This window comes from Lissotriton vulgaris, chromosome 6, assembly GCF_964263255.1.
Source record: "Lissotriton vulgaris chromosome 6, aLisVul1.2, whole genome shotgun sequence".
Lineage (NCBI taxonomy): Eukaryota > Metazoa > Chordata > Amphibia > Caudata > Salamandridae > Lissotriton > Lissotriton vulgaris.
The window spans coordinates 1717441966-1717465754 of record NC_141694.1 but is presented as its reverse complement, the minus strand read 5'-3'; positions in this window follow the sequence as shown (position 1 = coordinate 1717465754).

The following is a 23789-nucleotide window of genomic DNA, read 5'->3' as shown; positions in this document are numbered from 1 at the left end:
AAGTATTTGGGGTTAACGCTGGATAGCCATCTTAATTACAAGCAACACCAAGAACACCGGAAAACTAAAGCTAATCAATTACTCTTTGCATTTAAAACCTTGCAAAAAAAACGTAGTGACAGTTCCACTACCCACTTATTAAAGGTCGTGGCATCAAAATTTCTACCCGCAATCACATACGGTTCCGAACTATTAAACACAAAAGATGCAACATCCTTGAATATCGCCCAATCCAGCCTCTTCAAAAAACTGTTCCACATCCCGCGCCATATCTCACAAGACCGAATAAGACTTGAATTTGGGCTAAAAAACCAGATCATGGCAAGACAGGGAGCGCTGGTCAAGTACTACTGGAGAATGCGAGCAGCGGAGGACGACTCCCTGGTACACTGCTGCTGGCTGGAGGTCGAAAAACAATCAAAGCTGACTAATTCGGCCTATTAGTTCCTAAAAAATCAATAGAGGCTTTAAAGTTAGAGGAAGCATGGCACACTGCACTGTCCTACTCGGAGTTCAAGCAATTGGTCAAAAAAGTATTCAACCAAATGTCCCAAGACCAGGACAAAGCCTCGTTGTCGATGAAAACAAATGCTTGGATGGTGCTGCCGACATATAAAAAGCTAAAGCCCCAACCATACCTTTTGGAACACTTTGCAAACCGAATGAAACGGCAATTAATTCTACTGAGACTGGGAGTGTACCCAACTAAAGATTTAACACCCAAATGGAAACGCACCTGGCCTTCAATGGACTGTCGCCTTTGTGGACAAGATGACGAATCAGTGCTCCACCTACTTTGTATTTGCCCGGCACTATTATCAGAACGGAAAAGACTGCTGCGGCCGTTATTGAAAAAAGAACTGATAAGGACATGCAGGTCCGCAGTAATAAAATGTCTAGGAGGGTCAACAGTGCAATTGGCATGCAAATCATTAAAGCTTTTGAATCTAGCTGCAAAAGCGTTAGAAAAGAAAGACACGGAACTTGATTCAGAAAACGCTTAGACATTTACTTCAAAGCAAATATACAAGAACCAGATCCCGCAAGGTTGAACAACTCCATAAGACTAAAAGGCACAATTTGCACAGTTTTTCTTTTCTTTCCTTCGTCTTACTGATTACAATGTTTTAAAGTGAAACTCTACTAATTAACTAGTATTCAGACATGAATTTTAAATCACAAGTGTTTGTGTTTTTAGCCAACCATCTTCGTATGATTTAAACCAAATCAAATAAAGTATTTTTTTACTTACTTACTTACTTACTGTGCAATGCTGTGACCTAACGTTTTCCTATGTGCACTGTCACAAACCCATATGCCAGGAGAGGGGACCCTGGTGAAGTGAGAAGGCTGTTGCCTTGGAGCAGCGTGCAGTTTCGAAGAAGAAGCAAGCCATTACTTGCGGAGGAAGATCAATGATTTAACTACCCAACAATCCAGGAGGACCCAAGACCTGCAGCCAGATTCAGGGATGCCTACCACATAGGCAGAGGAGCATGTGGGCACCTGCAGCCTCTACCGTAGCATCCAGTCTTCTGGTCACCACCAGTCCACATATGCATGACAGGGCGCTCCGACCATCCGCTCCTGTACAAGCGGGATAGACTGGATACTTGGCCACCAATACTGGGCTTACTCTGACTGACACACTACAGCGCCGAGGCACTTTGGGGCTGATTCACAGAAGTCAAGCTAAACCAAAAGTTGATATAAGTTAGACTTCTGGTCTAACTTTACCTTTGAGAATAACTGAGAAGCAGTAACGTTTAGGGCCAATTCACAAAGGTAAAGTTAGACCAAAAGTCTAACTTAGGCCAAAAGTCTAACTTGACTACTTTTCAGTATTCACAAAGGTAAAGTTAGACCAAAAGTCTAACTAAGATCAAAAGTTTAACTTTACTTGTAGTAACTTACCTTTGTGAATACCGAAAACTAGTAAACTAACGGTGACATGCATCAATAAAACGTTGTGCGATTCCTTATTAGCGATTTTTAAGGAATCGCAAATAAGGAATCGCAAAACGGGATGCATGATATAAATTGCATAATATTTGCGATTCGGCAATAATCGCAATTTTTACCAAATCGCAAAAATTATGCGAATTTCAATTTGCGATTTCGCAATTCCCATTGATTCCTATGGGCCAAAAGGCCCATAGGAATCAATGGGAATAGCGAATTCGCAAATTGAAAATCGCAAACTGTTGATGCATTCCATGGGTGCAGGGGGGGGTCCTTTGGACCCCCCCCTGCACCCCTGAAATGTATTTTGGAGTGCATGTTTCAAACATACATGTCCTAAGGACATGTGTGTCTGTAACATGACAGTGTTTTTAAATGCAAATTAGAGCATTTTAACACATTTTCGCAAATTACCACGAGGTTCAACCTCGTGGTAATTTGCACCCCAGATTTGCGAATTTGCAATTTTAAAATTATTCATGCATTGCTTTTGAGGAATCGCAAATTTGTGATTCCTTAGAAGCAATCGCATTTTTGGGATTCGCTAAAAATAGCGATTTTCCCAAAAATGCATGATGCATCTCAAAACATGATTTTGCATTCGCAAACGGCCGATTTTAGCGAATCGCACCGTTTGCGCATGCAAAAATCGTTGATGCATGTTGGTGTTAGACTTTTGGTCCGCCTTTCCCTTTGTGAATCGGGTCCTTTGACTTTCTTAAAGCCATCAGGGAACTTCTAAGACTTAAACTCACTAGCGGGCCTAACTGGAATGCCGCCTCACATAAATAGGGAATAACCTCGCTCCTTTTACAGGGAACTGGAACTCGAGAGCTGATATAAGGAAAGCTAGTGTGCCTGCATTTAAAAGACAGTACAAACAATAGGATGGTCCTAGTGACTAAATATACAATATTGAATTACGTATAAAAGAGATACAACATTCGGTTTGCTTTGAGAAATGAAATCCATTTTATATGTTATAATAGAAATTGTCAAAGAACATTTATACATAAAGTGTAGTATGGCTGCTCAGTAATGTGCAAAGTGGTAGTGCTCATATGCATAGTGATTTTTAAAAAAAGACAGAAGGAGGAATCATAAAAGTATATAAAAAAGTATATATTTTTTTTCAGGATTGAAAAATGGTTCGAGCTGTTCACAAAGACCCAATAAGAACCTATTTGTATGCTGTTTTGTAATATAAATTCTATTCCATAGTAAATACAGGTCGATGGTCAAGGGATTTAGACTCATCACTAAAAGGAATAGGGATAAAAAAAAAAGGCCAGACAGAATGTCGACTTTTAGACCTGACTAACATCTAGTAATCCAGGTTTGGCATGCGGGTCATCATCAGGACAGATAGAAAAATAAAGATCAAAAAGGCAACCTGGGTGAAAATAGAAAAGATCAATTACTAGAACTTCATGTTTGAAGGGAAAATTATTCTCTATCCATCCGCTAACAAGAGCCACCACTCACATAGGATAGTGTGAGCGAAAGGGCTTGAACAATAACTTAGGCTACCAGGGCCAAGTTGCTCCCAGTGCTGGGGAAATGTAGAGATCAAGCCAAAGATTCTAATATCATCAGAAAAATATATTTCTCAAAACACATAACCACATGATCACAGTTACAACCAACACTGCGATCATGCCTCATTAGATGAAGAAATGCGCTGATGTGTATACCTTCCTGCAGTGCCATACTTACCCCAGACAGGTTAGGGTTACATCGAGCATGTGTCTTATGAGAAAATTTGGGTCCGAGTAGTATACTTATATTCAAATGATGACGGCAACTAATCCAAAAGTACAGAGTACACATGGCACAAGTGAATCGCTGCCATTCCTGAAAACAAAGAACGGAACAGTGGTCAATGAAAATTGTCCCATATCTACCAGGGTGGTGACAGGAAAAAGGAGGAAAAAAAACAGGGGGACAGAGAGTGCTTACCTAGTTGCAACTGTCTGACATTTGTCTGGATGTCAAAACTGTTCAGTCTCACTCAGATGAATTAAACAAATGGATGCAGCCGAGTCAGAATGCACGCTTACATGCTGTTCCGACCGCATGCCTTGGATGCAAAACACATACTCCCAAGATGGCCGCTCCACATCCTAGTTCTAAAAGGACAACTTCTGAAAAATTGTTTTTTCATTGGGCCAACTACGAAGAAACGTCTAAAAAAAAATAAGCATTGGCATAGCCAATAAGTCTCGCCTTTCTGACCTTATAAGTGTTTAGTTATCCAGCACAATATCCTTGGTGCAACAACATCACCTGTTGCATGGCTAAACACGTATAAGGTCCCAAAGGCGAGACCTATTAGCTAGGGTGGGCGGCCAGCTACGCTCCGTGCACGGAGTGTGCGTAGTGTCGCCTACTCCGCATTTTGCGGAGCTGGCGGAGCCAGGCGGCAGTACGCACGCTCCGCAGACGGAGCGTAGCTGGCCGCCACCCGCCTCCCTCCCGCCCTCCCTAAATACTTTAAAATAAAGGAATGCAATAATTTAAAAAGCACTTACCTTGCCGCCGCTGCCCGCCGCGTCCCCGGGGCTCGTCATCTCTTCCGTCTTCCGTCTTCTTCAGTAATGCGCATGCGCGGGCGGCCGCGCATGCGCATTTTCACGAGAAAATGCGCATGCGCGGCCGCCCGCGCATGCGCATTACTGAAGAAGACGGAAGATAGCGAGCCCCGGGGACGCGGCGGGCAGCGGCGGCAAGGTAAGTGCTTTTTAAATTATTTCATTCCTTTATTTTAAAGTATTTAGGGAGGACGGGAGGGAGGCGGGTGGCGGGGCTGGCGGCCAGTGGTTTTGCGGAGTGGGGCTACGCGGAGTGCGGAGGTGGGTGTAGTTTCTCGCCCACTTCGCGAAGCCCCACTCCGCCAACTCCGCCCAGGGCTACTATTAGCTATGCTAATTTTTGTTTATGATACTATGGAAATTTTAGGCCTCCCTCTGGGATGACTTGGAAAAATAAAAAAAAGAAGGATTCGGCTTTGCAAAAGGTTTCTTATGCCAGGTCAACATGGCAGTTTTAAAACTACACACACTTGCTGCAGTGGCAGGCCTAGAGACATGTTTTATTTAAGTGCAACTTTAATCGGTGGCACAATGAGTGCTGCAGACTGCTTGTAGCATTTAATTTACGGGCCCTGGGTACAGGCAGTACCATATATTAGAATGTTAAAAGCAAATAGAGCACAGGCACTTCACCACATGAGTAAAGTGCTCAGTGTCTACCGCCAATAAAAATAGGGTTCTGTAAAAAAGCGAGAGAAAAAAAAGGGGTTGCTCTGTAGAGAGGCCAAATTTCCAACAACAGTTGTATGGCTCCATGGGTAAAAGCTTTCTAATTACATCTGCAATGATCAGACAGCTACAAGTTTGAATCCTGGCAAAACAGGGAAGTCAGTGACCTGAGTGCTACTGAATTTGGTAACAGTAGCATTTGTTATTCACAGTGCTTAAGAACAGCAAAAATACATTTTAAATTGATAGATAAACACAAAATATTACGGACGCTTACCACCAATATGCAAACAGAGAGCATCATCATATCAATCAACACTATTCCAAAAATTACCTCCCATAGGGCAGAGAAAGCAATATGCCAGGCGAGGGACTCATAATGCCAAGAACAGCCACAATGTGGCAATATTAAAACCATTGACAGGCGCAAACATTATGCTAATGAGGGTGCAATTATGTTAAAGATGGCCACAATGTGCCATGCGGTACCACCATTATGGGGGTGGCTGCATTAGGAGGGGACAGTCATGATTCGGAGGCCATAAATGAGGCTGGTATGGGCAACACGTCATTGCCACCATTATGTCAGGCTATCATGAGTGTGCCCATAATATATCAAGAATGACTACGATTATGCAAGCATATTTTATGCCAGTTGTGGGTACTATAATAACAATGATGCACGCAATATAACAAGTATGGCTAGCATAAGTCCAGGTCCTGAATTATGCCTGAAGTGGCCAACATGACTAGGGAAATAGCAATATGGGAAACTTGATATCACTATTATAAGAGAGGCCCCTAGTAAGTTAGGGTAGGTCCCATCATGCCAAAGATGGCTCCAGTACATAGGGGAAGGAAGCTTACTAGATGCTTCACATGTTGGGGGTTAGGTGGGTGGTGAGCTCCCACTCTTTCACCCAGACACATGCATTCAGTGCCACTGCCTTTGCCCTTCTGCTAGACCGCAGTGGTTTCAGCCCCATCACTCTAATAGTAAAATCGCATCCCAAACTATGCTTGTGTGGTTTTGTAATACAAGGCAAATGCAATGTGTACAGCTTTTGCCATCACCCGAGAAACATCTCAGGAATGTGTCACCTCTGCCTTATTGTTAACTTTAGAATAATGAGACCTTCTTTTAATCTGACTATAGGCTATGGTAGCATATTCTGTACTATGCTTAATGCATACTTTCAGCAACTTTTTTGCCCACATCATATTTTTCACAAATAAACAATTTCGGTGATTATTTGAATTAACAAGGAGGGACATCAGTGGAATAAAGGAGTTTACCAAAACCCATATTTTCCAGAATCGTTCATGGCACAGTGCTGCTAGGCATAAAACAACAGAGCACAGTCCTTCCAACAACGCCAGCACGTGGGCATGTTTACCCGACATATCTATACGGCTAGGTACCAAAAAAAATACCAGAACGAAAATAAACAATCGTCACAAAAACACGGAGTACAAAACAACGAACCTGCTATAGAAACGAGTGAGTTATGTTAAAATAAATACGTTTCTGTTCCATTCGGAAATGAGCAAACCAAACTTTGCAAAATAGAATGGCAAAACGAAAAAGGAACTAACTAAACATGTAAATCAGAAAAAAATATTAGAGAAATAAATACTACAAGATGCATGAAAAAAGAACAACTTGTGTGATCCTACATTCAGCGTGCGCAGACCCCGTTTAAAGTTCCACTAAAGGTTACCACTTTTTAATTCGACAGGAAAACGCTCGATTTTTAGACCGAGAGATGCCTTTTTTCTTTGACCCTTATCCAGGAGTGTTTGGCACTGTTTGAAGTGATATTATTTATGAAAGGTCTTTTTTTAACTTGCATGTCATTTACTATGATTAGACACTGCGAGACGAGGTTGACAAGACCACCGAGTGTCGTCATCAAAAATAAGTTGTTAAAAAGTCTAATGGGGAATCACTAGAAAAGGCACAATAAACGTACCCCCAATATTGTGTGCGTGACGGGAGGCTCCTGTGTTTCACACTGTCGTTTCCGGTGCAGTGACATCTCTTCTTAGGACTTTAGAAACCCTCATTACCACATTTTAACAATAGCTACAATATGCATGTCAGTGCTGAGCCGCTGTGCAAGGGTTACACACTTCACGAGACAGAGAGCAACACGTTGATCTGAAGCCGGAACCGTGTTATAGCTCGGAGCCCTTTCCAAAGGCTGTAGTTATCCTCATCCTAAAAAGAAATGCCTCGCTTGTTCATATGTACAAGCACAATGCAAGCAAAAAAAACAAGCCGAGAACGGAGAAATAAAAAGTGCGTCAGCCATTTTTGAAGGCAAACGCGTAATACGAAAAAAAAAAGCTTAGGGGCTAATTGAGAGACACTGTCTCCCGCCACAAGTAAAAGATCAAATTCCGGTGGGCGGGGCCAAAAGAGGACAGGGTGGTAACCCTCAGTGTAATGATTGCCTCTGGTGCAATCATTCCACTGTGCATTGCCTAATCTATGACGCAAAACGACGTGCTCAAATCAAAAATGGAGGCGGAGCCGTGACAGGACTTCTGGAATCTTATAGATTCCAAGATCCCTTGGATGACGAGACCAGCGCATGCGGTGCTTTCGCCAGGCCGAGACCTAAAAAAGGCAGAGCTTTTGAATACAACTCAACGTGTGCATAATTTTTCAAAAACATCATGACATCCGGTATTTTTTCTCCAATATTAATTTTGAAATGATCTGGACAGGAAAAACAAATCCTTCTCCTGCCTTTAAACAAAAAACATTAAAAAAAACTATAGCACATATATACAATTCACAAATTTGGAACATGATAACAAAAGACAAAACAGTTTTCGACGTTTAAAATACTATGTATGGTACACCAACATATGTATGGAAGGGGCCCAAAATATTGGTCCATGAAACTCACATGGTACATGCCAAGGAGGAAGCTGAGATCAAGCACTGAGTCACTACTCACTCCTTTGAGAATTCAAACTGCCAGGAATGGAGGTCGCCCTTTCTCCTTTTTGGCTCCATCCCTCTGGAATAAAATGCCTCTCAGCCTGCGCAGGCACAACCTCCGAACACACTAGTTTCCGAAAGAAGCTTAAGACCTGGCTTTTCTGCTAATCTTTGCTACCTACCCTTTTGGTCAGAATCGTCTGCATGCGCCATGAGACTCTTTTGGACGTGATATGTGCGCAATACAAATATCCTGACTTGACTTGACTTGACTTTTTACAGAAAAAATAAAATGGTGTTATTATATGGCATTACTCTCATGTTGTAAATAGAAACACGTTTGTGGATAAGCAAGATACTATCAACATTCCTACATCTGTGGAAATAAATATCCAAGTAAAGCTAGTATTCCTGCCTTTACTAGACTGCCTATATTATTTGTTCACAAAATACGTGTGTGGATGTACAGCAGAGTTCTTCAATCTGTGGGGCGCGCCCCCCTGGGGGGGCGCGCCACCATCCCAGGGGGGGCGCGAACTCCTCCCTAAGATTGAACCTTTGTTATCTCTTTTACTGTCCCACGTGGGGATTTTCGATTTGCTGCGGCTCCGGCTTTCCTATCAGCACGTAGGAACGTCACCAATGAGGAGGACAGCAGCTAGCTGGCATGTTTTTTTCCCCCCACCATCTGCGTGTTTGTGGTGAGTGCCGTTGTTCCAGAACAAGTAACTTGAGCAGCAAACGTGTAAGTCCTTAAGCAACAGCCAAGAAGGTGTTAACTGCTGCTGAACGCGCCTCTTAGCGCCCAGGTGTGAATGCTCTCGTTCTGTTTTAACTGTGAGAAAGCCTGATCCTATTGAAAAGCAGTGTTAACTCCTTGTTTCCCTCCCCAGTGAGGGTTTGTAAGTATGTTTCATTTTATTTTCATAGTTTCCAGCGCCACAAGCACGGGTAGTAGAGCAACACGAAATACATGTTGACATTCTCTTAAATGCCATCCCTGTCTAGTGCTTTCTAAAACAGGAACGAGGCACCGCAATATGATGCAACACAGAAGCGGCAGGCACAGATAACACATGTTTAAGCGAAAACCAAAGACAGCAGCTCCGATATTATTAAAAGCATGAATTTTTTAAACCACCGCACCCACCCACTGTCAAAAACAATGAGAACTGATGAAAGAGCGAAAATAGGAACAGAAAGATCAACAAGTCAAAGGCGAACCCATCTGAGTGGGATGTGGAAGCTGTGATCACAAAATAAGAAGGGGCTTCATTTTAAGAAGCTTTCACTAGCCCCAAAACGGCATGTTTGGCAATAATCACAGGGTCCTGGGTTTGTTACGTTTTACCAACTATGGCGCAGTTTTGCACTTATGTAAAGTTCAACAAGTGACAATTTATTTTCTAGTGGTCAGACAGCGTAAATGCCGGGAGCTGTAAATATGGATGCAAAATATCCCCTGCACCACTGTAATCTACATAGCATGGACATAAAATTAAATGAAAATAATAAATCTGTAATCCTTCCAATTACAGGACCTGTACCAACAGCCCCCCAGTGAGATTTCCTCAGGTGTCCCTCTCCCTCGCATTCAATACCTGCTTATTCTCTTTCTGCATTGGTCTCACACTAGCCCCTGCCCTAATACCCCATACCTACGGAATTGTTATCCCTCCAGCTGCAAAGTGCACAGTTGCTTTCTATGTATTCAAGTTTGCTAGTGACATATAATCCGTACATGGAGCATGTCTTCAAAGCCTCATGCATCTCAAACCTACATCCCCCACATAAGACATGCTGCATCCAGGGCCGTCTTAACAGCATTCTAAGCCCCCAGCCAAGCAGTGCGCGAGGCCCTTCCTACACAACCACTCACAGGAATAACAAGCATTTGCAATGCAATAGGTCTGGCATTATTAATGTTGGAGCTATTGGTTATTTAGCAATGCCAATAGCTCAAACTTACATAATGAGAGACCTATTGCATTGCAAATGTTTGTTTGCTTACTGTGAGGGCTGCAGTACTTTTGGGGTTTATGAGATACTCCGGGGGGCAGATTTACAAGTCCCTTGCGCCACATTTGCGTCATTTTTAACATGGAACAAATGACGCAAAAGTGTCGCAAGGGGCTTGTAAATCTGCCCCCTAGTCTTCTGTCTTCAGAGGTAACTTTAGGGCAGCAGCCCCTTTTCTGCACAGAGAAGCCAAATCACACCATTTCAAACCCGTTTGTAAATATTTGGAAAATGTTTAACTTTCTCTAAAATATTCCCAGACTGGAGTTCAACCATCACTTAAGCCTCCCGGGCAATTGTGTGGAATGTTGCACTTGGGCTGCATTAGAAGAGCACAGCAGCCAAGCTGGAAAGGTAGTAGTTTCTTTCAGAATTATACAGGCAGGCGGCAACATCCACAGGGCTAAAAGGTCTTCAATTTGCCAAAAGAAAAATGCCAGACATGTGTTCATAAACAGCCTGTGAAATTCCTTGTTTTGGCACTAAATGCGGTTTATAAATAAAGTAGTATGCATTTATTTGTAATGTGACTTTTCTGTCTTTGTTCCTTTTAATTATCAGTCATGGATCTTTCAGGCAACCCTAGAACACAATTTAAAGTGCTTTCTATTCATATTTGCTGTTCAAAGTATGCACAGATAAATTCTGTAAATACAGCTTTAGTGAGTGCTTATTTTTGTACCGCCTGGGACATCAAAATAATGAGCTGACAACCTTAATCATAAAACTAAGTTTGTTGCAGGATCAGCATATTATCTATTTCCTCCACCCTCGATCCCTGTTTAATTCCATAATAGCAACAGTTTAACTTATATGTGAAACGCTACGCCGCCGTCAATAACATGCTGACATACTTCAAGTGTCTGGAAATGCACCCTGCATTCAGACAACACTCTCCTCATTTTCATCCTTAACTTTTACACTCAACCTGCACTCACAGCAATCATAATGCCCTCACACTGTTCCCCATGCACTCCCACATTCTCCCCCCACCCTGTACTCACAGTGATCACTCTGCACTCACAATGCACTTCAATTAATGGCTGGTTTCTTTAACTTTCTGCACTACCACCACACCCTTAGCTTTCAGGCAGAGACTCCTCAAAGTCAGTTATAACCATTCAGGGGCAGTTTTTGTGAAAGCTGAGTCCATGGGGTGGCAGGTAGAAGCCCAGCAGGGTTGCATTCAGATGCAGAACCCTAATCCTCTTGATCCCTGGGGCCTCACAACAATGGTCTAGGCGACAAGAAAGGAGCGAGATTCATAGATATTGTCAAAGAGAAGGCCCAGAATAGGGAGCACTGTATGAGGACTCATTTTTATGTTTACAAATGGCCAGAGACAACATCTTCAGAGAGGTACCACAAAGAAGGGGACAATCAAAGTTTTCTTATTTTTTAAGGGACATTCATTAGTGAAGCTGATACTGCTGCCAAATGTGTAAGTGGCCACTGCTGGTTATCATTAAGGAAGTAGATGCAGCAGGACTGGAGCCCAGGGATTTGAGGGGCCCACTGCATCACAGTTATTACTGTCTACCTTTAAAAAGGGGGCATCAGAGCTTATTTTTCTTTCAAGCATTAGGACCAAGGTGATGATCTGTCATGGTGGGGTAGAGGTAAAAGATACAGAGGAGATAGCCTGATACTCAGGACTGCACTTATCATTAGTGCAGCAGGTGTCGTTGCAAGGGGGTCAACGCGTGTGAGGGGCTCACAACCTCCCAATTATAGGGAGCAGTTTGTTTGGGATAAAATCTGTTTTTGTTTGATGCATTTGCTGTTTTATAAGTCTCATATTTAGTGCAGTTCATAGGCTATAGAAAAAGTATTCCTGATACCATCTCATAAGCCCCGCTCCCTGCACGCAGCCATGTCCCTCCCGCTCCCCAATACTTGGCATAAAGATTTGGAGGGGGGCCTGACCCCAAATCATTTTGCTTTGGGGGGGCTCAGAGTAAAAAAGTTTGAAGACCTCTGATGTACAGGAACAGCAACCCACCACCAATGTAAAACCTACCTCACGCACGGTAATGCATGGCAGCGCAATAGGCTGCCTTGCGTATTTTTTTTCTAAAACCACTCTAACTATTATGAGGCTATTCCCTCTCCATCCATGCAAAGAGGAAATGGATATATTTCTCCTTGTTACTCCAGCCTCAGGTAAATTGACCACTTTGGTTCAAATCTATGTTTACAAGTCTTTGTAAATATGGGTTTGCATCAAAATACATTGATGGATGCACAGGAACGCCTTAGCACCACCCATGTAATGCCTACCCGATGTAAGATAACACAAGGCAAGGCAATGTGCTGCCTTGCATTATTTTTTTTAATGTTATTTTTACAAACCCACACAAATGGGATTTGTGTGGTACTGTAAATCCCAAAATAGATTTCACACCAGGGTTGTGCCAGAAAATTGACTTAACCCTGGCACAAAATATGGGCCTCAACTTATCCATTCTTTTTAAAACTCTGCCACAAAGAAAGTGGCAACAAGGAGAAAACTGGGGGGCTGCACTGTATTTACAAGGATACGGTGCAGCCCTGCGTTTCTCCCTGCATCAGCTCTGATTTGGCCGCATAGAACCACTGCAGACACCATTGCACCATAGTGCAAGGGTGCCTACGATGCAGGGGAAGATTGTTTATGTGCAGGTAGGTGTCCATCCTGCACATAAGGTCTGAAATGGGGTTTTGTGACTTCTATGTCTGCTGCTGAATGCATCACACAGAAGTTCTCAAACGTCATTTTTTTAATGATTGTTTATGTGCAGGAAGGGACACCTTGCTGCACACAATCAATGGGCTTATGCTGTTTCCATGTGTGCTGCACAATGCAGCACACATTGAAACAGCTAAAAACAAGAAGGAATTAAACATTTCTCGTCTTTGCGCTAGGGTAAGACCAGGTTTTCCCTGGTCCTAATTTTGACGCTGCCCCATATTTACACCACCCTTGTAAATATGGGTCAGCGTCAAAATCAATGGGTGTTGCGGTGGAACGCCCACTTTAACACCCATTGCCCGCCCCTTTCACACTACTTATAGTGTGAAAAGGTGCCTTATTTACATGGCAGCGTTAAGCTCCTATCGCCAACTCAACAGCAGAAAAAGTGACAGTGTGGCGGCTATAGGGGCTTGTAAAGATGCCCCTGACATTAAATCCGTTCAGCTTAATTAGATGCAAAGACTGTATTTTAAAATATCTTTTGGGTTGAAGGCACCTTCTGCAGAGATCTGTGTGTTCCCAGTAAATCTTAGTGAATAATAATGGCAAGATAGCTCTGGAAGTTATGGCACTTGCGGGAAAGATATGTGTTTTGTTGAGCCTCGATTTTGACTCAAAGTAGCATAGAGGGTTAATGTGTCTCCTGCAAAGCACTGCATGTAACATGTAAACAACAGATTTTATTTTATGTAGATAAAGAAGTGGGTTACTGCTTTGAACACAGAGATCTTTATGGTACTTGCAGTTGCTTCTAATATAGCACAGTGAGCTATGAAAAATGTGTGACTTCTACACCTTGTACCCACCACTGTTTTATGTAACACATCCTGTAAATTATTTTACAAATGTACATGATTACTGTATATTTAATATGTACGTGTGATGTAAAGCGATCTGACACCCTGCCTTGGGATGAGTAGCACTATAAAAGAAAAAATAGTGGTATTTTAATTATTTCAATAGCTCCTCATGGGTAGTAAGTGCTATATAAGTGCAATTTATTTTTGTGTAAATACTGGGAAAGACCACCACATCTGACATTCTTACATTGCAAGTGTATCTCCTAAACAGAGACTGAACAGAGTGAAAAGCTGCCCCTCTTAAGTATGTGTGAAGTGCTAACAAAGTGTGAGCCTTTGTTTCCCCTACACTGCATTTGCATCTAGGTGTGAGGCTCTTGATTGCTTCCACACAGTAGACAAGAACAAAAGGAGGCCTGATGACCCCTCAAATTCGGCCTTTGTTATGGACCAAGCTGGAGAATGAAAAAAGAGAGACGCCTCCCACCTGCACGTTGTTGCGGATCGAAAGCAGACAACCCGCAGGCGCTGCAGAATGGGTCCCGGTTTTTTAAAATGATACTAGTATGAGTTCAGCACATTTTTCAGTGAGGCACAACTTCTTGTCAGGGTGTAAGGCATCCACCTTGTGAAAATAGAGGGTGGACGCCATCCATGCCATCCACCCATGTGTACCCCCGACTAGTGCCCTGCTGATGGATAAAATAGTCAAATACAGTGTGAGTTCCGAGTGGTTTCTAATGTTCGACAATTATCTATGGAGGCTCCAGTCAATACCACCTATTTGAACATGCTGCATTCGGCCAGGTATTTTCGTTGCACAGAGAAAGACAACAATCCCTATATCAGTGCTGGGATCGAAAAATGGTTATGGGAACGGATGTATGACGTTACAACTCATACATTCACAACGCATACCATTACAACGAAACTTTTACAACGCAGGATCCATTACAACGCATGCCATTACAACGCATGCCATTACAACGCACTGCTATTACAACGCATGCCATTACAACATAAGTATGGGTAAGTATATATATATATTTTTAATTAATGGGAATGTAATAGTAGTGTAAGTGTTGGATAGTGTAGGGGTTAAAATTACTATTGTAACTCCAGGGGGGTGTAATAGTATGGTAAGTGTTGGATAGTGTAGGGGTTAAAATTACTATTCTAACTTCAGGGGGGCGTAATAGTAGAGTAAGTGTTGGATGGTGTAGGGGTTAAAATTGTATTAAATACTTACCCATACTTACGTTGTAATGGCATGCGTTGTAATAGGAGCTGCGTTGTAATAGCATGCGTTGTAAAGGCATACGTTGTAATGGATCCGGCGTTGTAAAAGTTTTGTTGTAATGGCAGTGCATTGCTTTAGTTGTGTTGTAATGGCTGTTTCCCATGGGAACACTGTGCTGGAGGGGACCTCTACAGATAATATTGACAAACTGCAAATGCTGCAAAATATTCCATTATGAGCAGTTTTTGATTTACCAAAAACGTGGCACACCTCCTCCTGCTTTCAGAAACTACACTAGGTCTTAGTTGCAGACAGAATTCAGTTTAAGTTGATAATCTTAACATATAAGTGACTTTTTGGCAATGTCCAGAGGCATTTGAGACATTTTATCCCATAAACTCCTGGTAAACTACTCAAATCAGAGATCAGAAATCAGCCAGATTCATCAGAAAAAAAGGTGGGAATAAAGTTGTTCCGCGTTCATGCAAGCAATTTAGGGAATGCACTAACTGAGAAATTGTGATGAATTAATCAGATACTACCATTTCAGGAACCACAAAGGTCTCATCTTTGTAGATGACTATTTGTTTCTATTTAAATTGATCATTGCACAACTGTAGGCCTCTGGCATTCTATAAATATTTGCTGATGATCATAATCATGATTATATTGTTGACAATGTAGTGTGCATGCATAGAATATAAAAGTGCTGAGGCATACCGAGGGGTATATAATCTGCTTACAACAGAACATATATTGAGGTATTTTGCAGAACAACACTAATATTTGGTGAGTACCAAGATCAATTACCCTAAGGAGTTGGCAGATTGAGGGGTCAACACAGGAAAGCCCCTGGAGTGGCCAGCAGAAAGGAGACCCAAGCCATTCAAGCTGAGCTTATGGGGATTTGGAATCAAAAGTTCCACAAAAGCACCAACATCTAGCTGAATGATAGGCATTTGCCAGAGCACCTTGGGACAGAAGGAAAAGGGTTTTCTGAGAGGCAGCATTTCCTTGACTGCTCAATAGCATCAACTCTCAGCAGGGGCTGGTACGAACCTATCCATAAAAGGGGGCATGAGGACTGTCTAGAGCCCTCCTGACTTCCCATAGTATATATGTCTGTGTAGTATGATCTATTGGCATCAGGCTGGATGAGCGTAATCACCCTTGTTAAAATGGATAGTTTGGAGGTGAACCCTAAAGTCCTGGGGATGGAGTGTGTTTGCACTGTCAAATACTTCTAGAGGCCCTTCTTGAATTAAACACTATTTACTGAGCTGATAGCTACAGGTGCGTGTGAGATCATGGTGGAGTAGATTTTGTGCCCCCAAACCTGTAGCTCCCTGGCCAGTTTTCCAGGGCACCTGATATTCCCCCATCACTATGGCCAACCTTCGGTGGAGCAGCAGACAGATTGTTTCCAATAGAATCTACACGTTTATCCACCTATATATGTTCATCCTTGGAAATGATCTGCCAGACTGTAAATTAGGGGCAGTGCAACTAGTTGGTAGCCTGAAAAACCTGCATTATATGTGCACTTGATCAAGAGGGCATTGGCACTTACAGGAGAGGGCCCTGAGATTGCACTTCTGAACTTGAAGGGCTTCCATATCTGGAGCACTTCTCAAAGGCACAAAGATAGTATAAACTCTTTAAAATAATAGACATGAGGCTGTGCATCTTTTATTTCCTAATTTTATAGCTGCAAGTTCTGCTGTTAAACCAAACACATACACTTATCTCGCTAAAGCGAAGTCTTGCTTGTCAGGGAATCGCCCATGTAGATCCTTAGAATATCATAGGGGAAAGGTGGATTTACCCTTGTGGGCCTCCTAACATGGTCTGATGGAAATTGTCTCACTTTCTGGCCAGGTCCATACTTCAAACAGCAGCCCCAGAGCTGAGTATCCAAGAGACATTTATAAAGATATTATGCTTAGTCCAATATACACTCACTCTACTTAAAGATGTTAGCAACCTTTAAAAATAAATGTTACTCTAAGATTGAAATATACAATTCTGACCCACAGCTTGTTACTGTGTGTTCCACTTTGGATAATGTTGTTTTCTTTTCCTAAAAGCAGTGTCTCTTTAATTGTTATTGTTTTTAGATGGTCTGAAATATGCCTTCTTCAGCTCTGTTTTGTATTTATTATAACATACATTGGCAGACCCACACTGCCCTACCAAAATGGTGAGTAAAATTATGGGTAGGCACCCTTGGGTCATCAATATCATAGAAAAGACTATCTTGCTCTCTCTCTCTGTCTCTTTCTCACTCTCTCTATCTCTCTCTATTCTATTGGCTTTGGGACTAGTCCATATTTTGGTTTGCTTCCCAGCACACCGGCTCAGGGAGGTACATGCAAGCACTGTCTGTTATTAAACTATACACTGTGCTAAGAGTGGACTTTAATCAACGCTCTTGTGTTTTTAAATAGAACAAATCTGGTTTTAATCATGTGTGATAGCTTAATATATAGGGCGATGCTTTTTTAACTGTAGGTCAATTCCTACTATGACACCATGCCCAAGGATGAGGAAAACACTGGCATTTTAAATGTTTAAAACTTGAAAGTTAATGTCATAAAGTTTCTCCTGGTCATAAACCAGAATAAATACTTGAAGAGATATTGTCTCCTTCAATCCCACAAGTTGTGTAATCATAGTTAATAATACTTCAGTTAAACAGAGGTAGTATAAACTTTACTAATTCGTCTGAACAGGGATTTATTTATACAACTTTCTATTACAATTCATGTCAGCCTTTAATAAATACTCCTTTGATTATGACCCTTGAAAGTGGTATTGCCGTGTATGCTGAATCAGAAGCAGCTGAGCTGTAAATAAGGGTAATACTCTCACTCCATAGGAAATCTAGTTTTAGCATTCTTATTAACTTTGCGTCAAAGTTGAGAAAAAACATCGCGATGTCTGACAAATTTGGTGCAGGCTCATAAAATAGTGCACAAGATAAAACGGGGAGTCCCAAAACGTGCGATCAACATCCCAATTGGTTTCCAATTACAACATTTCTCAGTGCAAAAATTTGTATCCGCTGGACAAAAGTTCACCACCTTTTTATGGCACGGCCTAATTTCTGTGTCTTTTCTTGGTTTGGTGGAATTTCATCCAGCCTTTCCTGAGATGTGACTGTCTTCGGCAGATATCGAGTAGGTATTTGTGCTCGCCTGATAGAAAAGAGAATTTACAGTGAGCAATACAAAGATAGCCCTGCACATTCGAAATGGGCATATGTTGCTCTCCCTGCAAATGTTCACGAACATCGGGAAAAAAAAGAACAAGCATTTACAATGCAACGGTTTCGCCTTTGACAAAGTTAGATCTATTGGCATTGTAATTGCCAAATTGTTTATTTATGTGTTGGTTTTGAAAACAGATGAATAAATGGCATTGTCATTTACAATGTCAATAGCTTAATCTTTCGCAAATGAGAGACCTATTGCATTTGCACCCACACACACAGCCACACGCACACAGAGCCACACACACACACAGAGCCCCCCCACACACAGACACACAGAGCCCCCCACACACACAGACACACACAGCCCCACACACACACAGCATCACACACACACAGCCACACACACACACAGCCACACACACACACAGAGCCCCCCCACATACACACAGAGCCACACACAGACCCCCCCACACACACAGAGCCCCCCACTCACACAACACACAGAGCCCCACACAGAGCTCCACACACAATGCAAGCCTAGACAATGGCGCCATATAGCACAGTAGGCCAACATCTGCAAATTAGGGCCACATAACAAAAAAAATTGTTGAGCCCCGTTTTAAGGTAATCTGTTGTACTCAGATTTGCAATCTAGCTAATACACCACTCAGATTCTTAGCGGGCATTTATTCACTTCAAACATTGTTATTTTATAACCTGTCAGATTATACATTATGAACTCACCCCACATGCCCGGCTTAATAATATACTGAAAGGCGGTAATGCATACTGTAGGAATGTACGTTTTGCTGTCTGGGCAATTAGTCTTTTGTAATACATGCACCAGTGCCTTGCATTATCTCAGCACAATCTGTGTGGCACAACCCGGGCATTTCATTCGTGTGAAAATAATAAGGAAAATAAAAACATGCCTTTCGTTGTCAACGCAATGTTCCATGACTAAAACTGGGAGGGAAGGCCAGGGGGTTAATGCACATGCTGCGCGAATGTACCAAATACTTTCTGGTCTGCGTTGTGTGCTGTGGCACTGTAATAATAACTTGTTATTGCAGCAGCGAGTGTTATGTGCAACTACAGTTGCCGTGACAGCGGTTGCAGTGCCCTGCTCTGTCCTACACAGCATCGCTGACAGCAGAAGGTGCATGTTCTACAGCCAAGCGTGTACGGTAGTGAAAGCAGTGCCATGAATGCGTCTCGCATACACACACTGACAGCAGCAGGGTGGATGTGACATGCTCAGCCTTACACTCGTGGACAGAGGCAGCCGGGGTGCGTTGGTCTCATCCGTCCCTGTATATCGCAGCAAGGTTGAACGGATGAACGCGTGTGCCACGCGCAGTCGTGCAACAGCTGACCTCGCACAGCGCAGACCCACCGGCCCGACAGCGGCGCAGCCTGGCAGCGCAGGTAGCAGTGTCTTCAGCACAGGAACAAACTACTGCCTCTGGCAGAGTGACTTCAGCACGCAGGCTGCTCCGCTGCTCCCCCACTTCCCGTACCACAGTCACCACGCAGGCAGCCGTGTCTGTTAGCTATCACAACATACAATGAGTGAGGTCTAGATCTCTGTTAAGTGTTACCTGCTATATTTTTTTTCCGATGCGGACGCTGGGTGGAATATTTTAACACCATTTTGCCACTCGATCTGCAAGCTCATTAAAGCGTATTTCATGTTTTTAAAACTAGTCATTTGGGCTAAGAAGTGCCTTAAAAACCTGAAGCACAAGATTGGTATTCACTAGTCACTGGCTGGACTAGCAAAAAGCTATGGAGCAGTGATCTTTATTTTAGAACTTTCAAGTCACAAGGTGTTGGCTCTGGTGGAGTCCGGGAATGTGGGGACTGTTGAGTGGGAAAAGAATCATAGGACGGCAGTTGCTGCCTAGACTTGGGGACTGACTCTCTCAGTGCAGTCAATTAATTTTTTGGAGTGAAAAAGTAGTTTGAGGCAGAGGCCGACAGGACACAGAGTGTAGAGAGAAAGTGAGAACAGAGAGACGGTGTGCATGGAGAGGAAAACGAGAATACAGAAATGGAGTTAAAGGAAGGAAAGGAAGAAATGTCGAGAAAGCAAAGAAAAAAGTGAAAGAAGCGTACGTGAGAAAGAGGTGAGGGCTGAGATAAAAACAAAATGAGGGAAATGGAGGCGAGGAAGAGAAGGAGAGAGAAAGGGAGAACATATCAGCATTACAAAGGTATGCCTGGTGCTTGCCTAGATCACCAAGGGGTGGGTGTCAAAGGACCAGCAAAAGCACAATGAAAATTCCACTATAAAACCACAACAACAACGTTTTCAAAAACAGTTGTACATAACTGTCCTTCCAGGTTATTGCACTTTAAATAAAACATGAATAAATAAACTTCTTAACTGCATGCACTCAAGCCCATTTTGGAGGAACAAAACTTATCAGCTGACCCTGGTAAGAGAGGAAACAGCTATCCTTAAGGAAGGCCAACCAGGAAAGAAAGGCCAGGTGCTGTGCCCTATGCAGGTAGTCCACTGAAGGGGCGAGTTGGAGGGGTCCAAACGGAAATGGATGTGAAATCCCAAACTGCACTAGAAGAACTCGAAGTTGTTCGAGAGAGAACAGGGTGGAAGGAGAGCGTGGAGAGGAAAAGAAACAAAGAAGAAGGAGAGAAAGCAGGGGAGAATGGAGGAGACCAAGATAACAAGAGAAATCGTGGTCACATTAGAGCTACCCTCTTCTGCTGGCAAGTCACTGCAGACGCAACTCCTCTTAGCTTAGATCGCACACAGCAGCCCAAGACCTTCCTCTGTGTGCAGTGAGGTTACACACAGCAGAGACCTCATTCCCTGTGAAGTTACACAGTGAAAAGTACTCAGACAGTTCCCTCCGTGCAGAGGAGTCAGCAACTGCAGCGGGGTCTCCCCATCTGTGTAGGCAGGCACACACTACAAGCAGCCGCTTCCCGCACAGTGAAGCCACCTCCTTTATGAAAGCAAATCGATCCGAGGCACCACAGAGGGTTACAAACATTCTGGCTGCAAGGCTCCGGAAATACAATCTCTTTGACAAACACACAGCTGGGCTCGAGGAGTCAGCAACTGCAGCGGGGTCTCCTCATCTGTGTAGGCAGGCACACACTACAAGCAGCCGCTTCCCGCACAGTGAAGCCACCTACTTTATGAAAGCAAGTCGATCCGAGGCACCACAGAGGGTTACAAACGTTCTGGCTGCAAGGCTCCGGAAATACAATCTCTTTGACAAACACACAGCTGGGCTCTCTCGTTTAAAAGCTGAAGTGGTCACACGAGCGTTTCTCATTATATAGTGTAGTTCCGGCGCTCATTTATACTCACTCAGTTTTCGAAGTTTCTCTGGTCTGATAAGGCTCTACTTAGCGACCCAGAAAGGCACATACTGCCAGCAGGGCCCGAGGGACGTAGGGTTTTCACAGAGCACTCAGCATTAATACGAGCAGTACAAATTAACAAGTCCTAAACAAGTCAGATCCCGGGCCGGATGCCAATCACAGCGCGGCCCGGAGAATGACGTCATGGGGGTGTCCGGGCCGGCAGCCAATCAGAGCGCGGCCCGGGGAATGACATCACGGGGGTGTCCCGGGCCAGCAGCCAATCACAGCGCGGCCCGGGACACACGGCAACAAGGGGCGGGACTTAAAAAAAGAGTCAGAAACGCCCCGATTCGCGTTCTGACCGGGAAAAAGTGACTGACAACGATGTCTTCCAATGGTTGGCCTCCATTTATGGAGCTAGCCACTGGAAGACAGAGGCGGGACTAAGCCCTATACTGTAGGACATAAGGTTTCGCCCTGGGCGGAGCACCTGCTTCGCAGGTGCTATGGCCAGGGTGAAACCTAAAAACAAGACTACTCTGCTGGGGAACTGATGGTAAATAATGCATAAGTGGACAGACATTGGCCCACTCACTTAGTCAGATTTGTCCCACACCTCTTGTGCAGGGCGAAGAGCAAAACAATCAAACACGCATTGGTAAACGCAATAGGTTTCACCTATGTGATTAATAATAAGCTGTTTTTTATTGTAAGCTGTAGCTTGGTGAGCAGTCAGTTGTGCAATATAAGTTACTGACGACCCTTTTAAGATTTATACCAAATACAATATATTTCACAAGCACAGTGCAAGTGCTGTGCAGGCGAAACCTAACAGCAGGCAACACCTAAAAAGCACAGCGCAAACGTTGTGCAGGCAAAACCTAAAAATTGAAAAAACAGAACAAGAATTTAACTGTTGGAAACTTGCAAATCCGATACAATACAGTTTGAGAGAGAACTATATCCAGCCCCTTCATTTTCTTAAAGCACAGTCCACGCACAATGAAAGTGAGAATGTGGGAGTCCTCCAATTAAAACCCATTCAAGGGAGCTAATCATATACATTGTTTAAAAACAAAACACCATTTTCAACAAAGTGATGCTTTGCATGAGGATTCACTAATTTGAGGACGCCTTTGATACCTTTGATGTTACCCAAAAATAAGGAGTCTTTTAATATAATTATATCTGTTTAAGCATCCCACGTCTGCTGAGCAGGACAGTGTAAGACCACAAGTTCAAAATCTTTGCTTTCATCACACTTCAGAATTACCAAAAAACGGCTTTGTTCGTGCTTTCTTAACTGCAGGAATATTTTGAAATATATGTATAATACATTTACGTGTATTTAAATTTTGTGTTAGTAAAAAACATCTAACTGTCTTTCCTTTCACACTTCTTGTACTCATGCAGCTCACTTTACAAAAACTGCTCACTTTGCAGTCAATAAACGAAATGTAAACACCAATCTTGATGTTCAACAAGTAAGCAGGGATTTGCCAAAAGACATGGCCTGACAGTTGACCTCTTGTTTTGAACGCACAGCAATTGTAACAAGCAATGCAGCGGAGGGAGACAGACAGCAGACACATGCGCTCTTCTAGAGTGCATCTATAAGTGAAAGAGAGGGACTGCAGGAAAGTAAAAACAAGCAGTTGCACACAGAAAAAGCAGCATGGTGCCCTGGCAGCTTTTATCAGAAGAATGCAGCTCTTAGGCCACAGTGCGCTTAGCAACTGGAATCAGAAAGTATGCGATCCCCGAGGAGCCCTAAACAGGAAATTGAGCACCCCAGTTAACCACCAGTATAGTAAGCGGCGCACGAGCAGCCACACAATAAAGAAGACGCGGACCCCAGGTAGCCGCTTACAAACAAATGCAGACCTGGGGCCATAAAGTGTCTGCATCATGGCGCCTAGGCATCTATCTAAGAGTAAGCCGCTCTCCCAATAACTACGTGACATTTGGGTAGCAGCTGCAGTGGCACAACAAAAATATACTTGCTCCCCCCCAATTCCCCTCCTCCGGTAGATGCTTACAAACAAAATAAAGCTCCTTGGGCAGTGAAAAGTCTGAAGAACTTTCCCACAGGATGATACAAACAAAAAACAAAAACAAGCACATTAGAAATGTGTGCAGACGGGTTTTCTGGGAGGCAGCATTTCCTTGACTGCTCAATAGCTTGAACTCTCAGCAGGGGCCGGTATGAACCTATCCATTAAAAGGGGGGATGAGGACTGTCTAGAGCTCTCCTGAGTTCCCATTGGA